General features: G+C 42.1%; 1 pseudogene; it reads left to right on the plus strand.

The window, feature by feature from the left end:
• The first annotated feature begins 20,866 nt into the window (after positions 1-20,866).
• Positions 20,867-21,321, plus strand: LOC123457168 (annotated as a pseudogene).
• Positions 21,322-23,239: the final 1,918 nt, after the last annotated feature.

A 23,239-nucleotide genomic window follows, 5' to 3' on the forward strand; every position in this document is an offset into this window, starting at 1 on the left:
GTATATTAGTTATCTTTTTCCTCAATTTCTTAGTGGTCACTGACCTGTAACCCCCACTTCCAGCTTGGGCCTACCATCCACAATGAGCTTTTGATCAGAGAAACCTACAAGGTTTCCCAAAACAATGACAGACTTCTGTCAGAATACTTGATGTCCCACCAAAGGCCAGTGGTAAGACCCTATTGCTGAAGACTCCATACGCAGCTGACACGTAAAATGGAATGGCATGGCTGGAAGCCAGGAGAGAGTCAGTCCCATGACAGTCAGCATGTCTAGTGCCAGAAGGTGCTACACAGGCGACTGGGGGAAATGACCAAGATCTGTCCAAGCAACGCATTGTTTAACCTAATTAGCAACAAATAAGTGCAATAGGGGTCACAGCCATGGTGAGGAACCAGTTGCTCTTGATTTGGCTAACTGATCCACTCAGTGGTACTAGACCCATAGCTGGAGCTGGGAAACAAGTAAGAACCATAACCAAACACAAGCCCACTCTACAATATCAACCTACCATCAATCATGGGGTATAAGAGGGCCTACACCTATCATACTCTCTATCAAAAAAGTAAGTGATATCTCAATTCTCCGGGTGCTAACTTACTCTCCATTGGAGAATCTGCTTCTCTTTTTCAGATAGATGCAGATCCTAAGAAGAGAGCTGTCCCAACATTCCTCAAAAGGGGCCCAACTGAAACTAAGGACAACTGGCAAAACAAGCAAGGGTGATGTTTTCCTGTGAACTGGATACCAGCATGAAAGAAGGAGACCAACGCAGAGAAAAATCAACTCCTACCAAATCAGCGAGCCAGAGCCTCAGAGTTCCCCTCAGCACTGAAGCAGACCAAAAATGAACCCAACTTGGCTCAGGGAAATTTTGCAGAAGAGGTTGTGGAAAGAATTTCAGAGTCACATGTTGGGTCATGATTTGCAGAGACATGTACCATACCAATAACTGGGGGTAACTCCACAATGCACGACCCATTTTCATCAACAAGGAGGGTCCAATGGGAGGGGTTAGATCATAGATGAGCCTAAACAATGGTACCAAACTGCCTGTATTTACTGAAAATAAATCTAATAAATTAAATTAAAAAAAAAAAAGAAAATGTGCAAAGGAGAGTAAGAACAACAAACATACAAAAGTTTTAATTCTTAAATTGCCTTAATAGGCCTTAAGCAGGTAGCATAAGAATGGCCATCATGTAGACATAAACTTAGTTATCCTTGACTAATGAGAACAAGAAGTACACAGAAGGAGAAATTCATTTCATAGAGTGATGAGAAATTTTGACATTGTCATAATCCAGAAATGACGTCAGTTGACTTTAAAGGCAAGTGCAGTAATGGCCAAAGTAGATAAATAATCAATGACCAGCAAGTGTATGAATTGCCTGCACTCAGGAATATCCATAGTAGGATTAGAAAAACAAGTGTATGTGTGACCATCATCAAGACACAGACTTATCACATTATGGCCAGCAAAAATAAGAATTTATCTTATTGAGAAATAGCTTTAGTGGACTCTGATTATCAAGGGTAAGATTGTCTTCATTCAGACATAGCCTTATTCTCCACTGTCCCCTCACATGCTGGAAAGTCCCCCATGGAGAAGAAACATTAGTAGACATGGTTCAGTAAGTGCTGAAACTGCATCATTTAGAAACAGCCTTAAAAGTCTCAGAAAATAAGTTTAGTCATGGGAATGTTTGAAGATTGCCTTCATTGACCATGAGAATTTCCATACTTGAGAAATAATGTTCTAGACTCTGTCAGCAAAAGTAGAAATTGTCCTCACTGAAAAATTGTTTCAGCAATTGTTTTGGCAACTGGTGAGTAAATGCAGGAATGGCTTCATGAGAAATGGTCTTTCAAGTTTCTGTCCAGCAAGTGTAGGGATGAACCTCATTAATAAATAGACTTAGCAGACCATGAGCAGAAAGTATAGGAATATCCCATACTGAGAATTGGAATTCATGGCTTTTAGCAGAAAGGTCGGGAATTGTTAACCATGAGGAAAGCTTTAGGACACGTTCATCAGCAAGTATAGCAGTTAGCTTCAAGAAGAAAAAGATTTAAGTGAAGAGTAGAAATTGCCCTACTTGAAAAATAGCTTCCAAAGACTATGCCAAGCAGGTAAAAGTATTGTCTTAGTCTGTCTTGCTTTGGGTACCACGTAGTTCTCTTTGATCAACAGCTCAACATGGCTTGCAACCAATTTCTGGAACTTGGAGTTGCAAGCCAGAGCTAAATGATTTAGGGTTAGGCTTCATTAATCAGTATCCAGAACACTTCTTATCAGATGATTCCTCCACATGTCTATTGAGGGTTATATCTCTTAGTCCCATGTATGAATTACCTGTACTGAGAGGTAGACTTAGTAAACTTTTACCAGCAAACGGAATAAATTGTAGCAGTTAAGTACTTAAAAAAAAAAAAAAAAAAAAAACCTTTTACTTAATTGAGAGGGAAAAAAGCAGAGAGGAAGAAAGAGGAACAACAGTAAGATAGAAAGGGTGTGTATCTGTGTGTGTATGGGTACACGAAGGTATCCTGGCCTTGCAAACAACCTCTAGTTCAATTTACCACTTTTTGTGCCTGCCATTACATGCATCTTGGGGAATCAAACCCAAATTTCTAGGCTTTCTAAACAAATACCTTTTTCCACTAAGTCATTTCTCCAGCCCTGAATTGCCAGATTGAAGAAATAGATGTCACAGAAACTTATGGGTAAGTTTAGGGATTCTCCTCCTTGAGAAAATTCTTAGTCACCACTGGCACACACAATCACAGAGACAACCACCACATGTTCTCACCCATCTGAAGTTCCTAACCTGGATCAGCTCAAATTGCTGACATACCTGAAAAGCATCTTGAGGCTTGGACAACGGGGATGGTATGGCTTAAGGGAATGGAAAGGGTTTAGGAAGGACACAAAATCTGAACCCAAATTGAACTGGATCCATAGAATCCTATATGTTGGGAATCAGACTAAAGGTTGGAACTCTCAAGCAAAACTTAGATGGACCACCTGAATCAAAGGGTCCTGGACAGAGTGAAATAAATCCTAACCTCAAATTTCTATTGTTTTTTCTTTTTTCTCTGGATTTTGCTTTTTTTTCTTTTCTTTTGCCTTGGTGCTGTCCTGTAATTTCCTGTAACAGGATGTAATCTACATTCACAGTGAGCTGTTGATCAGAAAGACCTACTAGGTCTTCCAAAACAAATAAGAAAGACTTCTGTCAGAGCATATGATTACCCACCAGAGGTTTATGGTAAGACCCTGCTGCTGAAGACACCCATTGATGTTGGCATGAACCATGGAGAGACCTAATTGGAATCCAGAGGAGAGCCAGACCTCAGATACTTAGCCCATCTAGTGATGGAAGGCACTACATGAGCTACCAGGGGGAAGTGGCCAACACCTGTGCAAGCAAGTCAAAGTCTAAGTGACTCAGACACAAACAACCTGAGAGGATGCTCACACATGTGCAATTGTGGCATACAGCCATGGTGGGTAACCAAATGCTCTTGGATTGGCTAACTGATCTGCTCAGTGGAAAGGAAACCATATCTGGAACTGGGAAACAAATCATAATCATATCCAGGTGATTCTGCTTTCCATTGTCAAGCTCCCACTAACCATACACTATAAAAGTGTCTAAACGCTTATAATTCTCACTAAATTAATAATGGCTATCCTATTTAATTGGCACTGACTTCACTCTCCATTGGAGAATCTGCTTCTCTTTTTAGATGGGAACTGGATGTGAGGGGATAAACACCCCAGCACAGCCCCAGCTGAAACCACAAAGGAATTGGGGAAATGAGCAATAAGGTTACACCCTCAGGCTGATATCAGCACAAGGGTGATGTAGAAAGATACTGAGGACACGCAACACCCACTAAACTAGACATGTAGATGCTCCTGAGTGCCCATTACTGAAGTAGACTTAAATTTCTCATTGAAATTTGCAGAAGAGCAGGCAGAAATATTGTTAGAGGCACAGTTGGGACATTTTGCACAAAGCAACTGCCTCTTCCCCATAATTGACCACTGCCCCATAATGCATGATCCATGAAACCCATGGAATAGACCTGTATCTACAATGAGGAAGGTCTCTTCATAAAAGGAGAGATGGAGGAGGAAAAGGATGGTACTAACATGTGTTTACATACAAATATGCCCATATCTAATAATAATAATAATAATAATAATAATAATAATAATAATAATAATAAAATAAGATTTGCTCTCACAGTCTCTTCCCAGCAATGTATGGATGTCCCTTCATTGAGAAATAAATTGAATATATTCTGTACCATGTGTGTAGATATTGCTATTATTCATAAATAGTCTTCACAGAGTATGACTGGCAAGTGGAGGGAGGACACTCATTGAGCAATAGCTTTAGTGAATTTGTCCAGCACAGATAGGTAAGCATTGTGCTCATTCAATGTGACTCTCAACAGAGGGCACAGAAAATGACAAGTACTCTTTAATATTGTTGTCCAAAGTGGAATTCAAGCTGGCAATATCATTTTGACCTTGGTCTTTCCAAAGGGACAGATTCTAAAGAACTAGGTGCAGATTTAAATCCATAAAAAGATATACAGTTCTACAGGGAGACAAATTTTTCAGGGCATTTCCACTGAACTGACCCCAGAAAAAACACGGTGTTCCAAGAACAGCAGAACTGGGGTGCTTCCATTAGACTTAATGGAAGATTAAATCCAGAGACCACCTTCAAGGGGTCTATATAGAAATGAAGAATTCTGATACATAATCATGAAATATAGAAATCTGAGGCACAGTTTTATTGTTTGAGTGTAGTTAACAGTATGAAAAGTAGAACTCTAACACTTGAGGGTGAACAGCATTGGTAAGTGAACCAGATCAGCTGCTAGCAACATTACAAAAACTAATTAGTGCTTTTTAAACAGTCTGTTTAGGAGCCAACAGACATACTTCTGAAGATAAGCACAGGTGAGTGTTTGTCTTGTGGAACATTGCCTGTTGTGGGAAAACTCACTCTTCATTGCAGAGACAAGAACTCCCTCTATTCCATTAGGATTTTGTTAATGGAGAAGGGAATGGACACACCAACAGCTGCCTTTGCAGCATCATGTTGAAATCCCATTCTGTTTGTCACACTAACATGAGTGATATACAATGTGCCAAAACAAATCTTCCCAATACTTTGAGAAACTACTGAGCCACTTTGAATAACTGAACACCAAGGGTCACTCTTACCTTTAAAAAGGGGAAAATACAATACATAGTTAACCTGTGTGAAAAACTCTTCATGTTCCGTCCTGCTATAAAGCAACATTCCATTTGTTTGTAGCTACTTAAATGCCTATATTTTACATATGGTGGATAAAATACCCACTTCATGCTATTAAATTGTTTGTCCACTATAAATTCAGCTCTTTTTCATATAAATAAATTCTGAAATGGAGGGAGTAGAAAAAAAACTAATAAATATCCAAAAGATCACTCAAAATAGTTTTTCTCTCTCTCTAAGGTCTTAAATATGGTCAGTGCAGATGGCTCAGTGGATTAAGCTTTTCTTTTCCAAGGGTAAGAACTGGCAATCAGATCCCTAGCACCACTATAAGTGCCAGGCATGGTGATCTACCTGTAATTCCAGTGCCTGAGAGACAGAGACAGGAAAAGCCTGGTTAAATAAAATATATCAGCTCTGGGTTCAAGCTATACTTATATGAGTTGGGGATAAATCAATAAAGAAACCCAAGGACATCCTATGACCGCTGCATGTGTACTAAGACACACGTGTCCACCCACATATATGTGAACATACATACACACATGCATGTACTCTCCACATATATACAAAGGTATAAAAAATAAAATATATATATAAATGAAACTGGGTGGGGAGGTGCTTGCTTTTAATCCCAGCACTTGATAGGCAGAGGCAAGTGGATCTCCAAGACCTGGCTGCACAGTGAGTTCCAGGTCAGCCTGGGTTAGGGTGAAAACCTCATCTCAAAAATAAATAAATAAATAAATGATACATAAAAGCTGTTTAAAGGCCTCAAGTTCTCTAACATTTTAAAAAATATTTTATTTATTTATGTTGACAGAGCAAGAATAAGAGGAAGACAGCTAGAAAAAGAGCATGTCAGGGCCTCCAGATACTGAAAATGATCTCGAGAATTACACACCACCTCGTGCATCTGGCTTTTTGTGGATACTGAGGAATCCCACCAGAAACTTTTGGCTTCACATTAACCACTATGCTATCTCTTCACTCCAAGTTTACAAACATTTCAATGAGACTATGATCACATTCTATAGAAGTAGTTACTGGGGTGAACTCTGGAGAAAGTAATTGATTATAATTCTATAATTATTAGAGAAGGAGGAAGATGAACAGGCAGAAAGGAAGGAAAAGATGAGAAGATGAGTACAATGATTGAGATGGGGAGGTAATATTATAGAGAATGGAATTTCAAAGGGGAAAGTGTGGGGGTAGGTAGGGTATTACCATGGGATATATTTATATAATATGGAAAATGTTAATAAAAATCGTGAACATAAAATAAATAATAAATAATATATATTTATGGGCTGGAAGGATGGCTTAGCAGCTAAGGCATTTACCTGAAAACACAAAGGACCCTGGTTTGATTCCCCAGGACTCACGTTAGCCAGATGCCCAAGGGAGTGCAAGCATCTGGAGTTCGTTTGCAGTGGTGTGCCCATATCCTCTCTCTTTCTCTACCTCCCCCATCATTTCTCTGTCGAAAAATAAATAAGCACAATAAAATATTCTACTTATTATTTATTTATTTTGGCAAACAGCAAGAGGCAGACAGAGAGTGAGTATAGGCACACCAGGGCAGATACCACTGCAAAGGAACTCCAGATGCATGCCAATTAATGCATCTGAATTTACGTGGACACTGGGAGGTTGAGTCCAGGCTGGAAGGCTTTTCAACCATGTGTCGTTAACCCTCTGGAGTGGGACTGCTGCATGGTTTCCATGTGATATCTGGGCAATGTTTCACTTCTGAGTCTTGATTTTTCTGGCTTCAGATATTTGCCTTGATGTTTTGTTCCATTCATGAAAGTACCGCTACAATCACAATTCTTATCACGAGGTGGCGCGAGTCAACAAGGAATGCTCACCCTGAACGGTGTCCTTACTATGCGGCAGGGGTAACCATGATCAACTCAAATAGCTCTACCTTCATCACAGTGGCTTTTACACAACTTTGTTTAACGAGAGGGGTGTGTTTAGACCAACAGAAATAAATACTATCAGTAACTTGTCAGAACAAACTGGCATCTAATAATTGGCTACCACAAATACCACAAAATTAGTGTTCCATGTTTTCATAAATCTCCATTGGAGCTTATAAACTGTTCCAGATTTGTGGACACAGGACATGAACTTCTGCATGATACTTCAGATGATTAAGTCATGGAGTGGTGAGATAGCTTCATTCTATCTCTCCCTGTTGGATACTGGTCTATGTTAAAACTTTTCCAGTCTAGTCTTCCAGGATCCAAAAGTAAGATCATGGAACATACATTCATAATAGCTTAGTCAGTCCTTCCCTATTGAGAAGAGATGGTTGGCGGGTGTCTGTGGCAAACACCTGTGAAGTGGCTGGATAAACTCGCCTACATTGGTAAAATCCCCACTATTGGATGATTTATAAACTATAGAAATCTGCCTCCCTTAGGTATGGAGGTTGGTAAAATCTAAGATAACGGTCCTTACAGAACATGAGAGCACTGAGGTTTGATTCCAAGAGTACAGTTTGTCAATATGTTCTCAGGTAGAATCAAAGAAGAGCCAGTTATTTCACGTGAGCTCTTTTAAAGGGCCATAATGCTCAAAGAGGTATCTTGTCATATTGTCACTTTTGGATTTAAATAGCAACATGGGTATTCTGGAAGGACAGCAGGTTCTAGGCATTGAAAATGGTTGGAGGCTATAAATTTTGGAGAATGAGGAAGATGTTGAGAATAAACGGTCCCTTGGGGAAAAATGTACTAAGTGGGGTACTCAACATCAGAAAGAACAAATGTTACATGTCCTCTCTCATGAAAATCCTAACATGGAAGATGTTTTATTTGTTTATAAGTTGTAATGGGCATGAATAGTAATAGTTAGCAAGCTTGAGTGACACCTGGGGAGAGGAAAAATGGGGATGGATTAGAGGATGGGACAGAAGTGAGATGTAAGATGAGGAACAAAAAACATGGGGGAGATAGGTTAAGGGGGAAGAGGAGAGTGGAAGTACACAAACTAAAGATGGCATGAATAAGTACTATGGAAAGCTATTTCTTTGTTAATCAGCTAAAAGATATAAATCTGAGAGGGAGAGAGAGAGAGACAAAGACAGGGAGAGAGAGAGAGAGAGAGAGAGAGCGAGAGAGAGAGAGAGAGACTGGAGAGCAGTACTGTGTAGGGGTGGAGAAAGCTTTACCATAAAACCATAGGCCATAGCTAGTAAGTCCCAATACCAAAACATGGCTAGCCCCTACAGTGAGCTTTTGATCAAGAAGGGCCATGAGTCCCCACAAAACATTTTAATCCACTTCAAAGCACTTGATTAGTCTCTAGAACTAAATGGTAAATCCATATTGCCGAAGACACCATGGGCTGTGGTTTCAGCACATTGAGAAGTATAGCTGGAAAACGTATACTGTGAGCAATGACTTATGCATTCAAGACCCTCCAGTGAACACTGATAGTCCAACAGGATGGGACCTAAGTGGAATGGGGAATGTGTGTGTGGGAGATAGGGAATATTGAATATAACTGAATGGGAACATGACCAATATGCAATATGTTCATATATTAAAGTTCTAAATTTTAAAGAAAAAGGAACAAATGCTCCATCAAAATTTCCTGGTATTCTTCCTGGGTTACCAGACTTCCTCCAACTTTTCAAAGTTCTGTAAATATGACCCAACTATCTAGGAAAGCTTAGCCAACCTGGTACACTTGCTAGCAGCATGCGTTGTCTTGGCTTCTTCGCTGTGAACAGCTGATCCAAGCTCCCATCATCAGGGAATTCCCACTGTGATGGAATGGGGGCCAAAATTACTGCCTTAAACCAGTTCACAGGTATGTGGTCCCAACTCCAATCCATCATCTTTCATTCTTCTACACATCAGCTGACCTGGAATTCACTCTGTAGTCTTAGTGTGGCCTGGAACTCAATGCAATCCTCCCAAGTACTGGGATTTAAGGTGTATACCACCATGCATGGCTGGCTTTCTGCACATCACATGATTACACATCATTTACAGCTCCTGTGATTTCAGTGATTGGCTGTAGATTTGTAGAGTTCAAAAACAGATGACTGATTCTGACTTTTCACTGCAGAAGCCACTGCACACCCTTGATGTACTTCTCTGCATTATTTTAAACTCTCACGTGCACAAAGTCCCTTGTGCCACATGATGTCTTTGTTAATGGAAAGCTATAATTCTATTGGTGTGTGTGTGTGTGTGTGTGTGTGTGTGTGTGTGTGTGTGTGTGTAAGAGAGAGGGGATAGTGAGTACAGTGTAGTATAGTTTATGCACATGTATGTGACTTTGTGTCACCCCACATGCTCACCAAATATTTGTGTCCACTCCATTTCTGTTCTCTGTAATTTTATTTTAAGTCAAAGTCTCCTTTTATTTCTTTGAGAGCATGGAGGAAGGCTCTGAATAATGTAGGTTCTTTGGTAGCCGTGGGACTAGGAACAGTTCCGTTTGACAATGCCGAGCTGTTTGACATGGGATCTGGACAGATCATGCAAACCCTGGAAGGCTTGGGCCCCATTTGGACTTCATGCTTGCACAAGAAGAATACGTAACATAACTATTGAGCCATCTCTCCCTAGCCCTGGAGCTACAAATTTTCACCTGCTCATTTTACAGTATCAGAATTTTTTTCCCATAATCATCCTGGAGTTTATGAATGCGTTTAGTATTGATGCATGTACATTTGTGAAAGTGATAATTTGTTAATAATAAGGCCTACCAAATCAGAGAGCCAGAGCTTCAGAGGCCCCCAACACCTCAGCACTGAAGCAGACCCAAAATGAACCCAACATGGCTCAGGGAAATTTTGCAGAAGAGGGGGCAGAAAGAATGTCAGAGTCACATGTTGGGTCATGATTTGCAGAGACATTTATCATACCAATAACTGGGGGCTAACGCCACAATGCATGACCCATTTTCATTAACAAGGAGGGTCTAATGGGAAGGGGTAGATCACAGATGAGCCTAAATAATGGTACCAAACTGCATGTATTTACTGAAGGAGAAAACTAATAAATTAAATTTAAAAAAAATAATAAGGAAGGTAGAAGAGATGATGGAAGAATGAGTGAAGAAAAGAGGAAGGGAGGGAATAGATGGGCAATAGGAACAGGAAAAAGGGAGGTGTGGAAGGGTTGGCCAAAGCGCAATTCCCCTACAAGGGTTGTCCTTAGTTGTTACAATGAAAATACATCTGAGGTCAATTTAGTTTACAAAGAACAGAGATGCATTTAGCTCCCAGTTTTGGTGTGTAAAAGTCCAAGTAATACAGCTGAGGCTCTGAATAGAGTCCTCTTTGACTGTGTCACCTGATGGCAGGTGACAATGGCAAGATTTGTGTAGTATCACCAATCAGAAGGTCAGAGAGAACATGGAACACCCCAATCCCGTTCAAGGGCTTTAGTTCTGGTTCTTAACTGGAAAACAAGATCATTAGTACCTATGAACCACAAGTGATGGGATGAAGAAAGAGTCTTGTGACTTTGTAGGTTTGACATTCAGGCATTCAGCAGAGACTAAGAAATTACAGTTACTTGACTAATCCTAACTTCAGGTCTCAGTATGTAAAATGTAATGGTCAGATACTCTGGAGGAGCACAGTTACTGAAAGTGTTTCAGGAGGTGGACATTCAGGCTTTCAGTAGAAACTAAGGGGTTATAAAGAGGTAATTTACCCCAACTTCATTCTCAGTACAAAAATATGTAATGGTGAGATACTCTTTGGAGGTGCACAGTTGTTAAATGTGTTTCCTCAACAGCAAGTTAGCATAGATACATAGGTGTGATGCCAACTAGGCCCATTTTCCTCAACTGTGTTAGTCAGAACTGCTGTGAAGAAATACCTGGAGAAATTGACTTATAAGGAGAAAGATTATTTTTCAATTATACTTTCAAAGGTTATAGTCAAGCTGGAGAGATGACTCAGTGAGTAAGGTGCTTGCCTCCAAAGCATAAAGACTTGAGTTCAATTCCCATGTACCCACATAAAGTCAGATACAAAAAGGGGCATCTGGAGTTTGTTTACAGCAGCTGCAGGCCCTGGGGCACACATTCTCTGTCTCTCTTTTCTATCTTTCTCTGATTTCAAATAAATAAATAAAAATATGCAAAGTTTCTCTTCCATATTTTCTTGGACTCATAGCCTTGAATATGTGGCAAAATCATGGTGGAGACTGTGTGGTGAACACAGGTTCTCAACTCATGTTGACCAGAAAGCAAAGGGAGAGAGAGAAAGATGGTCCTCTTCAAGGGCATGTCCACAGTGAGATACTTCCTCCTACTTGTCTCCATACGTTTAAGGTTCTGTTTAAGGATGACATTTCTTATACTGCCTTAGGCCCTAATCAAAGTCAGAAGTCACTGAAAGATTTCCTCACATTAAGATGGTATATTGAAAGCAAACAAATGCAGGGGAATTATTTCTTACTTTGACACCTAGTATGGCATAAAGATTCTTTTCCCCACTTTTTTTCTGTACCTAAAACATACCATATATTTAAATAGTACCATCTTCACATAGTTATAAAAAAGGTTTAACTAGCCGGGCGTGGTGGCGCACGCCTTTAATCCCAGCACTCAGGAGGCAGAGGTAGGAGGATCGCCATGAGTTCAAGGCCACCCTGAGATGACAGAGTTAATTCCAGGTCAGCCTGGACCAGAGTGAGACCCTACCTCAAAAAACCAAAAAAAAAAAAAAAAAAAGGTTTAACTACTCCTGGTATAAATATATTGGTAGGGGCTAAGTGGGGACATAACTTAAATTTAGAATTAAAATATCACAAGTCAATTCCTCAGCAAATGGGAGGGATAAAATCTCCTTGTAATCGAGATTTTTGAAAAATTTAATTTATTAGTTTTCTTTTCAGCAAATAAAGGCAGTTTGGTACCATTGTTTAGGCTCATCCATTATCTACCCCCTCCCATTGGACCCTCCTTGTTGATGTAAATGGGTCGTGCATTGTGGAGTAAGCCCACAGTTATTGGTACGATAAATGTCTCTCCATATCATGACTCAACATGTGACTCTGACATTCTTTCCGCCCCCTCTTCCGCAAATTTCCCTGAGCCATATTGGGTTCATTTTTGGTCTGCTTCAGTGCTGAGGTGTTGGGGGCCTCTGAGGCTCTGGCTCTCTGATTTGGTAGGAGTTGATTTTCTCTGTGTTGGTCTCCTTCCCCTTTGTGCTGGTATCTGGTTCATCAGGAAAACAGCACCCTTGCTTGTTTGCCAATTGTCCTTAGTTTCATTCAGGGCCCTTTTGAGGTATGTCGGGGCAGCTCTCTCCTTAGGATCTGCATGTATCTGGAAAAGAGAAGCAGATTCTCCAACGGAGAGTAAGTTAGCACCCAGAAAATTGAGATAACACTTACATTTTTGGTAGAGATTTTGATAGGTGTAGGCCCTCTTGTACCCCATAATTGATGGTAGCTTGATATTGGGAGTGGGCTTATGTTTGGGTATGGTTCTGACTTGTTTCCCAGCTCCAGCTATGCGTCTCGTACCACTGAGGGGATGTTTTTGCATACGCTACCACTTTCTATAATTGTGAATCCAAGAGGGGAAGGAAGAGCAAACTTCGTTAGTTTGGGTGAATGGCCATAAGTATTTATTTAAGCCATTTCAGCTGTCTTTCTTCATGACAACCCTAAGCACATCATGCAAGGAATGCTACCATAAATGGTCTAACTTGCCCACATGGCACTCTTCCCCCAGAAAGAGCATGGGCAGGTCTTTCAAAGTGCTTGAAAATGACAGAGGCCACTACCTGTGCCTGTTGTTGTCACACCTGAGGTACGCATGCTCCCTTTGAGTTCTACATGAGTCCAAGTTATCAGATGTCAAGTGAAGGCATGTAGAACTCAATAAGCCAAGCACACACTAGGAAATCTTTGGGGAGAACCAGCGGGTTATGCATCCCCTAGTTCATCTAGGCGCACACAAATCTGGCTGTGCACTAGTTTGCTAGAGCTCATGTACTAAACTACTACTGCTTGGATGGGTTACATAGCAGAAATTTGCTTTCCGATAGCACTGTGCTCTGGCAACCCCAGAGACTTCCTCTGAGGGCACTCTCCTTAGCTGGAGATGGTGCACCCATAATTCATTGATATTCTCACTCTGTACATACCTGCTCCCAAAGTTCCTGTTCTCCAAAAAGTACCAGTAGTTTTAGATTCCTTATATACCCTAATGACTGCAATTTTAACTCAACTACCTTTTAAAATATGGAGTCACTTCCATAACTAGTCACATCTTAAAATATTAGGGGTTAGCATTTCACCATAATAATTTAACAGAGGACAAAATTTGGCCTGTGTGTGTGTGTGTGTGTGTGTGTGTGTGTGTGTGTGTGTGTGTGTGTTTGGTCCTAAAAATGATAAAGCCTAACATTCATTGGTATATAAAACTTATTTCCCATTCAAAATAGTGAAATTCATAACACACACTCCTTTATTATAATCTGAGTAAAGAATATATTTTAGATGTTTTTGCACATGATACACTAAGTGCAAAATTGAGTGATTTATTCTTATGCTTCAATTTAATGTAGATTTGCACTGGGTTTCATGGAAATTCATCAAATTTTTAAAATAAACTTTGTGAAGTACCCATACTACAGAGGCATGAAACTTTGTCTTAAATATATATTATGTTAAGCAAATAAAATTCAGGTGAACACTGTTGTTCATGGTGTACTTTATGCAAAATTTTCCATTAGCCTCTTGCCAGTAATGTTCACATATCAATTTACACTCTTATCTATGCTTTAACATCACTTCACTTCTTTAAGACATGGGATGGGAGGAAGAATCAAAGAAAGGGATAGAGTATGTAAGGAAAAGGCACAATGGAGGCATAGAAGGAAGAGTGAGGAGGAAGGAAGACATGGAAGAGGAGAGAGGAGGAGGGAAGAAGGGAAAGAATGAAGCAAGGAAGGAAAAAATGAATTTTCGCAGTTACTGTCCCTGCTGAGGCAAACATCTGACCAGAAGCAGCTTATGGAGGTAAAGGGTTTATTTAAGTCTAACAGATTCTGGGGAACATTTTGTGCTGGAAGAAACTGGCCCACTTTAGCATACATCCACAGCAGAGAGAAACCAACAACAGCAAGCATGATCAGTCACAGCCCAAACTGGATCTCTATGTACCTAGCAGGACTAAACAGTGATCAGCCCCCAGTGACACTCCTCCATCAGGGTTCTGCCTGCTAATGATCAAGTAGGAAGCTTAATCAAAACGACATGAGTCTGGGGACTACAGAGAAGAATCAGCATTTAAGCTGCTTGCTTGCGAAGCCTAATAACATGGGTTTAATTTCCCAGTACCCATGTAAAGTCAGATGAAAAAAGTGGCATATATATCTAGAGATTGTTTGCAGTGGCTAGAGGTTCAGGCATCCCATTCTCTTTCTCTCTCTCTCAGTTAATATCTTTAAGTGTTTAAGGAAGAAGTAGCTTTCTATAGTACTGACGAATGCCATTTTTAGTTTTGTGTATCTCCACCAACATCTCCCACACTTAGCCTATATCCCCCTCTCTTATTGGCAAATGAATGTTGAAAAAAATATCTTAGTGTCTGGAGGATATGCATTTACATTCAAACCATCACACGATTGAAGAAAGGAAGAAGTAAAGGAACAGAGGGAGCAAGGGAGGGAGGGAAGGCATACTTTGGACCCCTTCTGTAAATGCAAAATGGGTCTGTAAATCAACTGAACAAGAAAATACCCTCAGAAAATGCCATCTGTCCTAGAGGTTTTACACACAGCATCGAGCTTGTCTAAAATGTTGGCAGCTCTCACCCCCTGAGAACACACAGTGCTCTGGAATTGGCAATGGTCCTCCTTGATATTGACCACACTCACCCCTTGTTAGAATGCACTGAAGTCCAGTGGTTCCGTTGGAAACTGAGCACTCTCTCACATTAAATTTGTACTCTCCTCAACTCTACAATAAACTGTCTTCTAAACTAAACAGTGTGTCTTCTCTGAATTCTCTGATGGAAATGAGATTGGCCAGGGAGCTCAGGTTGGGTGCAAAGCAAGATCACAGTAACAGGCTCACTCACCCCTTGTGTAAACCCTACTGGCTCCCCTTGTGTACTGATCTTTTGTGGCCTCACCTTGTGAGTGTGAAAAGCCCTGTGACCAGTCAGGTCCACTTCATACCATGGAGAAACTCAGGCAGCCCCAGAGAACAGGGCATTTTTTCACCAATGATATATGCATGTTGTTAATGTAGAAGACACACCTGTCACTTCAAAGAGAAATAAGAGGTAGTTTATTCTGAAGCCAAATACGAATGCCCATGGCCTGGAAACAGATTTTGGTGACCTCAAACTATATGTTATGCTATGCTAGTAGTTTCATGAAGTTTTTATAGCAACAGCAAAAAGATGGTTGTAAACTAAAGCACTTTCGAAATAAACTGGCTGAAGCATCAATATGCAAGTTATAGCAAAATGGGGAATTCACCATAAGTGTCAGATACTATCTGATGACATTCGGGGTCCTTGGATTGATGGAAGCTTGGGAGTCTGTTCTTATGTTCCAAAAAGGATGAAACCTAATCCAGTGATAAGCCTGTTAAATCAGACACAGATTTAGGCAATAAGTAGCTTTTGAGAGGCTACAGGAAACCCAAGGTAATCTGGCTGTGATCCTGCAACATTCCACTTCTACAGGAGATCTGTCAATCCATTCAGACTTCTGTGAGGCCGATTCAGCACTTTCTGGGAACTTCAGTTCACAGTCTCTGCTCACAAAATGACACCTTTGTCCTATGTCAAGCACAGGGGCAGTCGTTAAACAGATCTCTCACCATGTCAAGCTGAAAGAGAGCAATTCCCGCTTCTTTTAGCTTTCCCTCCTGACAGTCTGACAGTCAGTGCCAATGGGCCATGTCATGGGATGATTGTCTTGCTTCATGTACCTGCTGTAACTACATGAAGTCTATGGAAGAGAGTACAACCTGGCATGCATTGTCAAACTGCACGCAGAAAACCCTACCTCTCCCCATTCTCTCCTCCCCCTCTTTTTCCTTTTTCCTCACTCTTCCCCTCCTCTTCCTTTCTCTTATTCCTTCTCTTCTTTCTTCTCCCCTTCCTTTCTCCTCCTCCTCTTATTTTCTCCTCCTGTTCTTCCTTTCTACTCTACCTTCTCTTCTTTCTCCTCCTACTTTACATTTATTATCCTTTTTTTCTTTTTCTTCCTCCTCTTCCTTTCTCCTCCTCCTCCTCCTTTCTTTTCCTCCTCTTCCTTTATTTTCTTCCTCCTCTTTGTAATTTCTCCTTTTACTTCTCCTCTTCCTAGTTCATTACCTTCCTTTCTCCTTCTCACAAAATGACTCTCTCCCCTCCTGCTCTTCCTCCCCTCCCTTGTCTGTTTTCACATCCTCCTCTTTTTCTCTTTCCTTCCTTTTCCTCTCCCTTTAAATAAAGAACCATGTCTCCTCTTCCCCTTACTCTCCTTGTTCTCCTTTTCTTCCCCTCCTCTCACTCTTCATTCTTCCTTTTCCTGTAAGCCAAAGTGTGCAAACTGTACTCTATGAACCAAGACCAGCCTCCTTTTATAAATGGTCCAAAAGCTAACAATAACTTTACCTTATATAGTGGTGAGAAAACACTCTGTAGCCATCGGCCTCGGGTTGCTGGGATAAACTTCCAAAGCAAGCTCAGTAATGAGAGAAAGGAAATTTATATGAGGCCTACAGATCCAGTGGAAGTTCGGTAATGACCTTCACTTAACAGGACCAAGAAGAGAAAGAAAGAAAAGCCAAAAGCCACCAGTACACCATAAGCAAGCACATTTCAGGAACACAGGCAGATGTCAGGCACTCTGCATATCTGAGTTCGTAATTCAGACTCCTTTAGGGCTGGACCCTAATATTGTCCCATGGTGACACTTCTTCCAGCCAGGAGGATGAAGATCTAAATTACACAATTCAATAAGCTCCTGAATATATTAGAGGACAGACATCCATTCAAACTACCACTCAAGGAGAATTTGATTTGTTTTTATAATTATGTGTAGATATGTATGAAGTGTGGGAGAGCACAGTGCACATGTGGAGGTCTGAGGACAATCTTGGGTTCTTTGTCGTCTCCCTTATCCCTGCTTGAGACAAGGTCTCCTTATTGTTTTTTTGTTTGCTAATTCTTTAGTTGAAACCTAGCTGGCCCCTGAGCTTCTGGATTTTCCTGTGTTCACTTCCTGTTATCAAAGGTTTCTTAGGATCACACATGTAAGGGCCACTTTGCACCTCTATGTGGATGTTGGGGAATCAAACTTGGCCCTGCAGGACAAATGTAAATGAATATGATATTCTGTTCTATATAAGGAGCTGAATATTTTTTGGGAGGAAAGGGTTTATTTTGTTTTAAAGGCTCAAGGGGAAACTCCATGATGGAAGTGAAAACATGGCATGAGCAGGGGCTGGGCTCCACCTCCTGGCCAACATTAATTGTACAACAGAAGTGGGAGAGTGTGCTTTAATACCCACGTGCCCACAGCCAACAACACACGTCCAACAAGGTTCCAATTCCCAAATATCTGTCAACTGGTGATCAAGCATTCAGCTAATGAATACACACACACACACACACACACACACATGAATAGACTTGTACATATACATGTGGATAAATGGCATAAAGCAACAATTTTAGGATTCTAGAAATGTCTGCTAACAGTCATACTTGAGGAGAAGACAAGAATTTTTTATTTGTACATTTATTTGAGAGAGAGAATGGGCACATCCCAGCCAATGGAAACAAACTCCAGACTGACGCACCACATTGTGCATCCAACCTTGAACGAGGATCCTAAGGCTTCACAGGCAAGTGCTAAGCCATCTCTCGGAGGTAGGGCCTCTAGCCATAGGTGATCTGGATTTCACTATGTAGTTTCTGCCTGGCCTTGAACTTACTACAATCCTCCTACATCCTCCAGAGTGCTGAGATTAAAGACGTGTGTCACTATACCCAGCCAGGATTTTTATCAGCCTAAATTAGTTTCCCTTTCTTTTTACCCATCACTCCCAGAAGTGGGCATTGTAGTGCAGCCATGAGCACTCAAGGAAAAAATCTTGTATTAATTACGAAGGCACAGAATGGCAAATAATGCATGGGAAAGGAATACAGAAATCCTCCCTCTTTTAGTATTTTTCTTTCCTTATGTCTCATTGTAATTTCCCAGACAATTCCATGGTGGCAGTGAACACTTATGAGAAACCCTTGAGCAGAAATCCTGAGAGAAGGAATGGAGATGAGTTTTATTTTATTTTTAACCAGAAATGTGGAATTGCAACTCAGGATAGAACAGAGAAAGAAGCAAGCAATTTTAACATTTTAAGAGTGAAAATATGAAGCATTTGGGTCCTCCAATGAGACTTTCATTTGGTGAGATCATCATACTCGTAGGTGAGTACCACAAGAACAGGTCATGCTATGAAGTGAAGTCTCCCATTATTGGGATGGTCTTCCAACTTGCACACAAATAAAATGTTCATATTGCTGAATTGACATGCTGATCCAGTTGAAACTGAGAAACGATTACTCTGCCAATATCGTCACCTAGACTCTGCATTGGTGCATCTAGTCTTGCTTCCAGCATTTGATGCCTCAGTACTGTAAGCCCGACCACTCACTTGTGTTAGTTAAGTCACCTACTGTGACAGTCATAGACCGCTCATAAATAAGGTATATCTCTCACACTGCGGGAGGCTGGACAACCAGTATCTGTTTTCATCCAGGCTGTACCTGCCCATGTTTTCATTACATCCTTATTGGTCACAGAGCCCAAGGCCCCACAGGAGGAGAGCGCTGCACACGACCCATCAGGGCTGGGGGTGGTGGAGGTCGCGCACAGCCCTTACACACGCCTGGAGGCATGGAAGACAGCAGCTGTGGAGGAAAGCAGCAGGGCTAGAGAGGAAGCAGCGCTGTCACGCACGGAAAGAGGCTGAGGAGGCCCCATTACCATGTTTGGCCCAAGTGATTCAATAGAGAGGGGCGGGGCTCCGCGCGAACGGGTGACGTCAGAAGCGCGCGCGCACGGGGCTCCGCGCGATCGGGTGACGTCACAAGCGCGCGCACGGGGCTCCGCGCGAACGGGCGACGTCACAAGCGCGCGCGAAAGGCGAAGTGACTCTACAGAGAGGGGCGGGGCTCCGCGGCAGAGGAGTGACCATAAAGCAAGCCCCCGAGAAGCGGCCACCCACGCTCAGCGCGACCTTCCTTGGCGGGCGAGCGGCCATGGTAGGCGAGGCAGTGGTTTGCCACATCTGGGTAAGGACGTGGGGGCCGGATGTTGGTGACTGGCGTCCGGCGGCTGGGCGGAAGTGGCTCCAGCTTGATGTGGGCGGATCTAGCATGGCTGGGCGTGCTGAGTTGGGTGGGCGTGGGCGTGGCTGGGCCGTCTGCTCCGTGGAGTTGGCTTGGTGCTAGACCATCATCCATTCTGTGCTGAATTCACTGGGGTCCAGCCCTGTAAGGTCCCCGTGAGAGCTGGCCGTTCCCATCCCTTCTCCAACCGTCTCTGTCCTCAGTCATGGAGTCCCAGCTCGCCAGGGCCTCCTGACACTGAAAACGAACTCCAAACGTATGCGCCACCTTGTAAGTCTGGCTCATGTGGGTTCTGTGGAATTGAATCGGGGTCCTTTGGCTTTGGAGGCACACACCTGTACCACTAAGCCATCTCTCCTGCCCAACATTGGTTAATTTTATCAGTACACCACCCCCCCCCCCTTGGGAGTCACAGAAAACCTTTATTGCCGCAGGAAGTAAGTGCGACTCCTTTCTGATTGGAGTTCACACAGCACCTGCTCCCCTCCATTCTAGGGCCTGGCCGTCCTACACCTCTTTATCTGTCTGAGCAAGTTCCCCTAGGGAATCCCTAGCGCCCTGAATCTGTGTGAGATACAGGGTCCTCGTCCATTCGTGGAGGCGTACCATGTTCGCTCAAGGCTTTGAAAGAGTACACAGTGCTTCCATATTTACATGGGTTGCAGGAGTGTGTAACATGATCAGGATGCCCTTCCAGGTAACCTTCAGCTGGCCCTCCCAGGTATAAACTTTCCTTTTGCAGCTAGTTGGCAATGAAATAATTTGCATTGTTCAATAATAATAGCATGATAATTGGTTATTAACAGTTAATGTTTTATTAGTAAGTTAATCAGTGTTCAATAACATGGATTAATTGTATTTTTTTTATTTATTTGAGAGAGAGAGACACACAGAGAGGCAGATAGAGAGATGGGCAAGCCAGGGCCTCTAGACACTGAAAAGGAATTCTAAAAGCATGTGACACATTGTGCATCTGGCTTATGTGGGGCCTGAGTAATTGAAGCTGGGTCCTTTGGCTTTGCAAGCAAACACCTTTAACTCTAAGCCATCTCTCCTGCCCAACATGGGTTAATTTTATTAATGATATATTTTTTTTTCCTCTTGGGAGGCACAGAAAATCTTTATTGCCACAGAAAGCAAGTGCACTCATCCAATCTCACTATACGTTTTAAGAATTACAAAATAAAGATTTTATACAATAAAGTTAATACTGATCTAGGGGAGAAATGGTGCTGATAACTAGCCACATTCTTGAGTGGGCAAAGGCTGGGATCCGGATCCCTACAATACCCAAGATACTGGAAGAGATTGAAGTCATCCCAAGAGAATCCTACCCCTCAACAGGGATGAGCAGGGGCCCAACAATGTATCTATGTCTAGCACCATCAAGGAGAGCAACATCTTCCAGAGATCAGAGGTCCTAGCAGCTCTGATTGTACATGCCATGGTGGGCATCGTCTTTGCTGTCATTCTGATCCTGCTGTTTTTTTTTTACCTCATGAAGAAGAAGGATAAGGCAGCTACAAACTGGACAAGAAGCCCATCTACAAAGAAGCCCCCACCAACGAGTTCAGCGCATGAATCTTCCCACGGACACTGCTTGGCCTTAAGCAGGGAGGAAAGCCAGAGGATTGTGAGCAGTGGACATTAGTAATAATGACCTACCTGTCAGTGTTTCCATCTCTAATCAACGTTTCAGGGTCAGAAGGTATATCTTGTACTGTGCTGCCTTACTTTTTGATTCTTTGGACCCCAGTTGCCTTGGAAGAAAAATGGGGTGGAACTTTGCATTTCTGAAGGCAATCCTGGGGTTGGGTCATAATTTTCAAACTTTCCAAATAAGAAGGTAGGACCAGTTCAGAGCTTGAATTGAACATGCCTCATCTAGGACCATCCTTAAGCTGGAGAGGATGAGGTACAGGTTAGAAGCCTGCCCAAGACTGCTTTATTCCCTCCTTACACACCCTGTCCATCTGTCAAGAATTGGGAAAGGAACTAGAACCCTCTGGACCTTGTGAGGTGTTCATTTATGGGTGTCTCTGTGATATACCTTGGGCCATTCAAGGCTCTTTCAAGTTACTTGGAAATCAGGGTTTTTTTTGGAGGGGTGGACGCGGGATGGGGGGAGATGTGAGTGTGTAGAAAGTGGACACCAAAGGTGCTCTGTAGAATATTTGTAAATCTATTTTTTAGTAGATTCATTCCTTCATGCAGTTTCTGGTGCCTAGGCGGGTGTGTGGAGATAGAGAATATTTTAATTGAAAGCATTTCCACTACAGCTGCTAAGTTTGTGTTTAATACTGTGTGTTGTGTGTGTGAGTGTGTTTCTTGACCATTAGAGAAGATCTGGAGATACGATTTTTTATTAATTTTAATTTTTTACTGTTTCAGCTTCAAACAGGCTTCCTCCATCTTCCCGTTTTTTTTCAATTTTATTCCATTTTCTTTAAACCCCCTTTCCATTTTTTTTTAAAACACTTTGTCCCACTCCCCTATATATGACAGTGGCCATTTCTGAAGCTGCTTATGTAAGAAATAGTTTTGGCTGAAATGGTTTTCTAGTAGATCCCAAAATATAATGCATGATGATGGTGGGGTATTTGTGTACATGTGCTTATAATAGGTGGTTCTTACTTGGATCTACAAAAGTAAATAAAGATATATGTTTTAGGATGTCATGTGATATTTCCAGGTTCTTTGTTGTTCATTTTTAAAAATTTATTTATTTGAGAGTGACAGACATAGAGAGAAAGACAGATAGAGGGAGAGAGAGAGAGAACAGGTGCGCCAGGGCTTCCAGCCTCTGCAAACGAACTCCAGACACATTCGCCCTCTTGTGCATCTGGCTAACGTGGGACCTGGGGAACCGAGCCTCGAACCTGGGTCCTTAGGCTTCACAGGCAAGCGCTTAACCACTAATCCATCTCTCCAGCCCTCCAGGTTCTTGTCGGCTGGGCTGCTAAGTGCTTTTCCAGATGGTTGGGTCTGTCCTTGACTGCTTTTTTGCCCTGTTCCAGGTTGCCTTCTCCTGACTGAGCTGAAATAGTTGAGAGTAGTAGCAGACTCTAACCCTCTTTGTGCCTTCTGTTTTGGGGCCCAGTGGAGGAGTTGCTAGGTATCCTTTCTCCCATCTATCAGTGATTGCTGAAGAACAGGAAACAGTGTGGGCCAATTCACACCACAGAAGTTAGAAATTCATGTCTCAGTTGTACTGGCTGCATTGAGAGTGTTTTGTCACTACTTATTAGGTTCACTGCTGAGAGATCTAAACTGGCTTAGAGAGTTGGAGCTCAACTTTCCTGGGATGATGACCCTTGTAACCCTGGGGAAGGGAAAGGGACCAGGAGGGTGGGGTGTGATGTGGCCTGTTATCTGAGCCTCAATCGCAGGAAGAGGCCTGGTGGTTTAGTGCATGGTAGGTGGAAGAAACACACTCACTCTCTGTGCTCAATGGCTTTTGACTCCCCTCTGCAGCCAAATGCAGGGTCACAGCTGGCTGGGTCCTCCTACCTCCAGTGCCCTTTTCCTTGGGCTATGTTGGAGTGAGCATCTTTTCTGTAGCTCCTCTCTCACTGTTGTCTGTTACTGATTGACAGAAG

Source organism: Jaculus jaculus (assembly GCF_020740685.1).
Source record: "Jaculus jaculus isolate mJacJac1 chromosome Y unlocalized genomic scaffold, mJacJac1.mat.Y.cur SUPER_Y_unloc_2, whole genome shotgun sequence".
Taxonomy (NCBI): Eukaryota; Metazoa; Chordata; class Mammalia; order Rodentia; family Dipodidae; genus Jaculus; species Jaculus jaculus.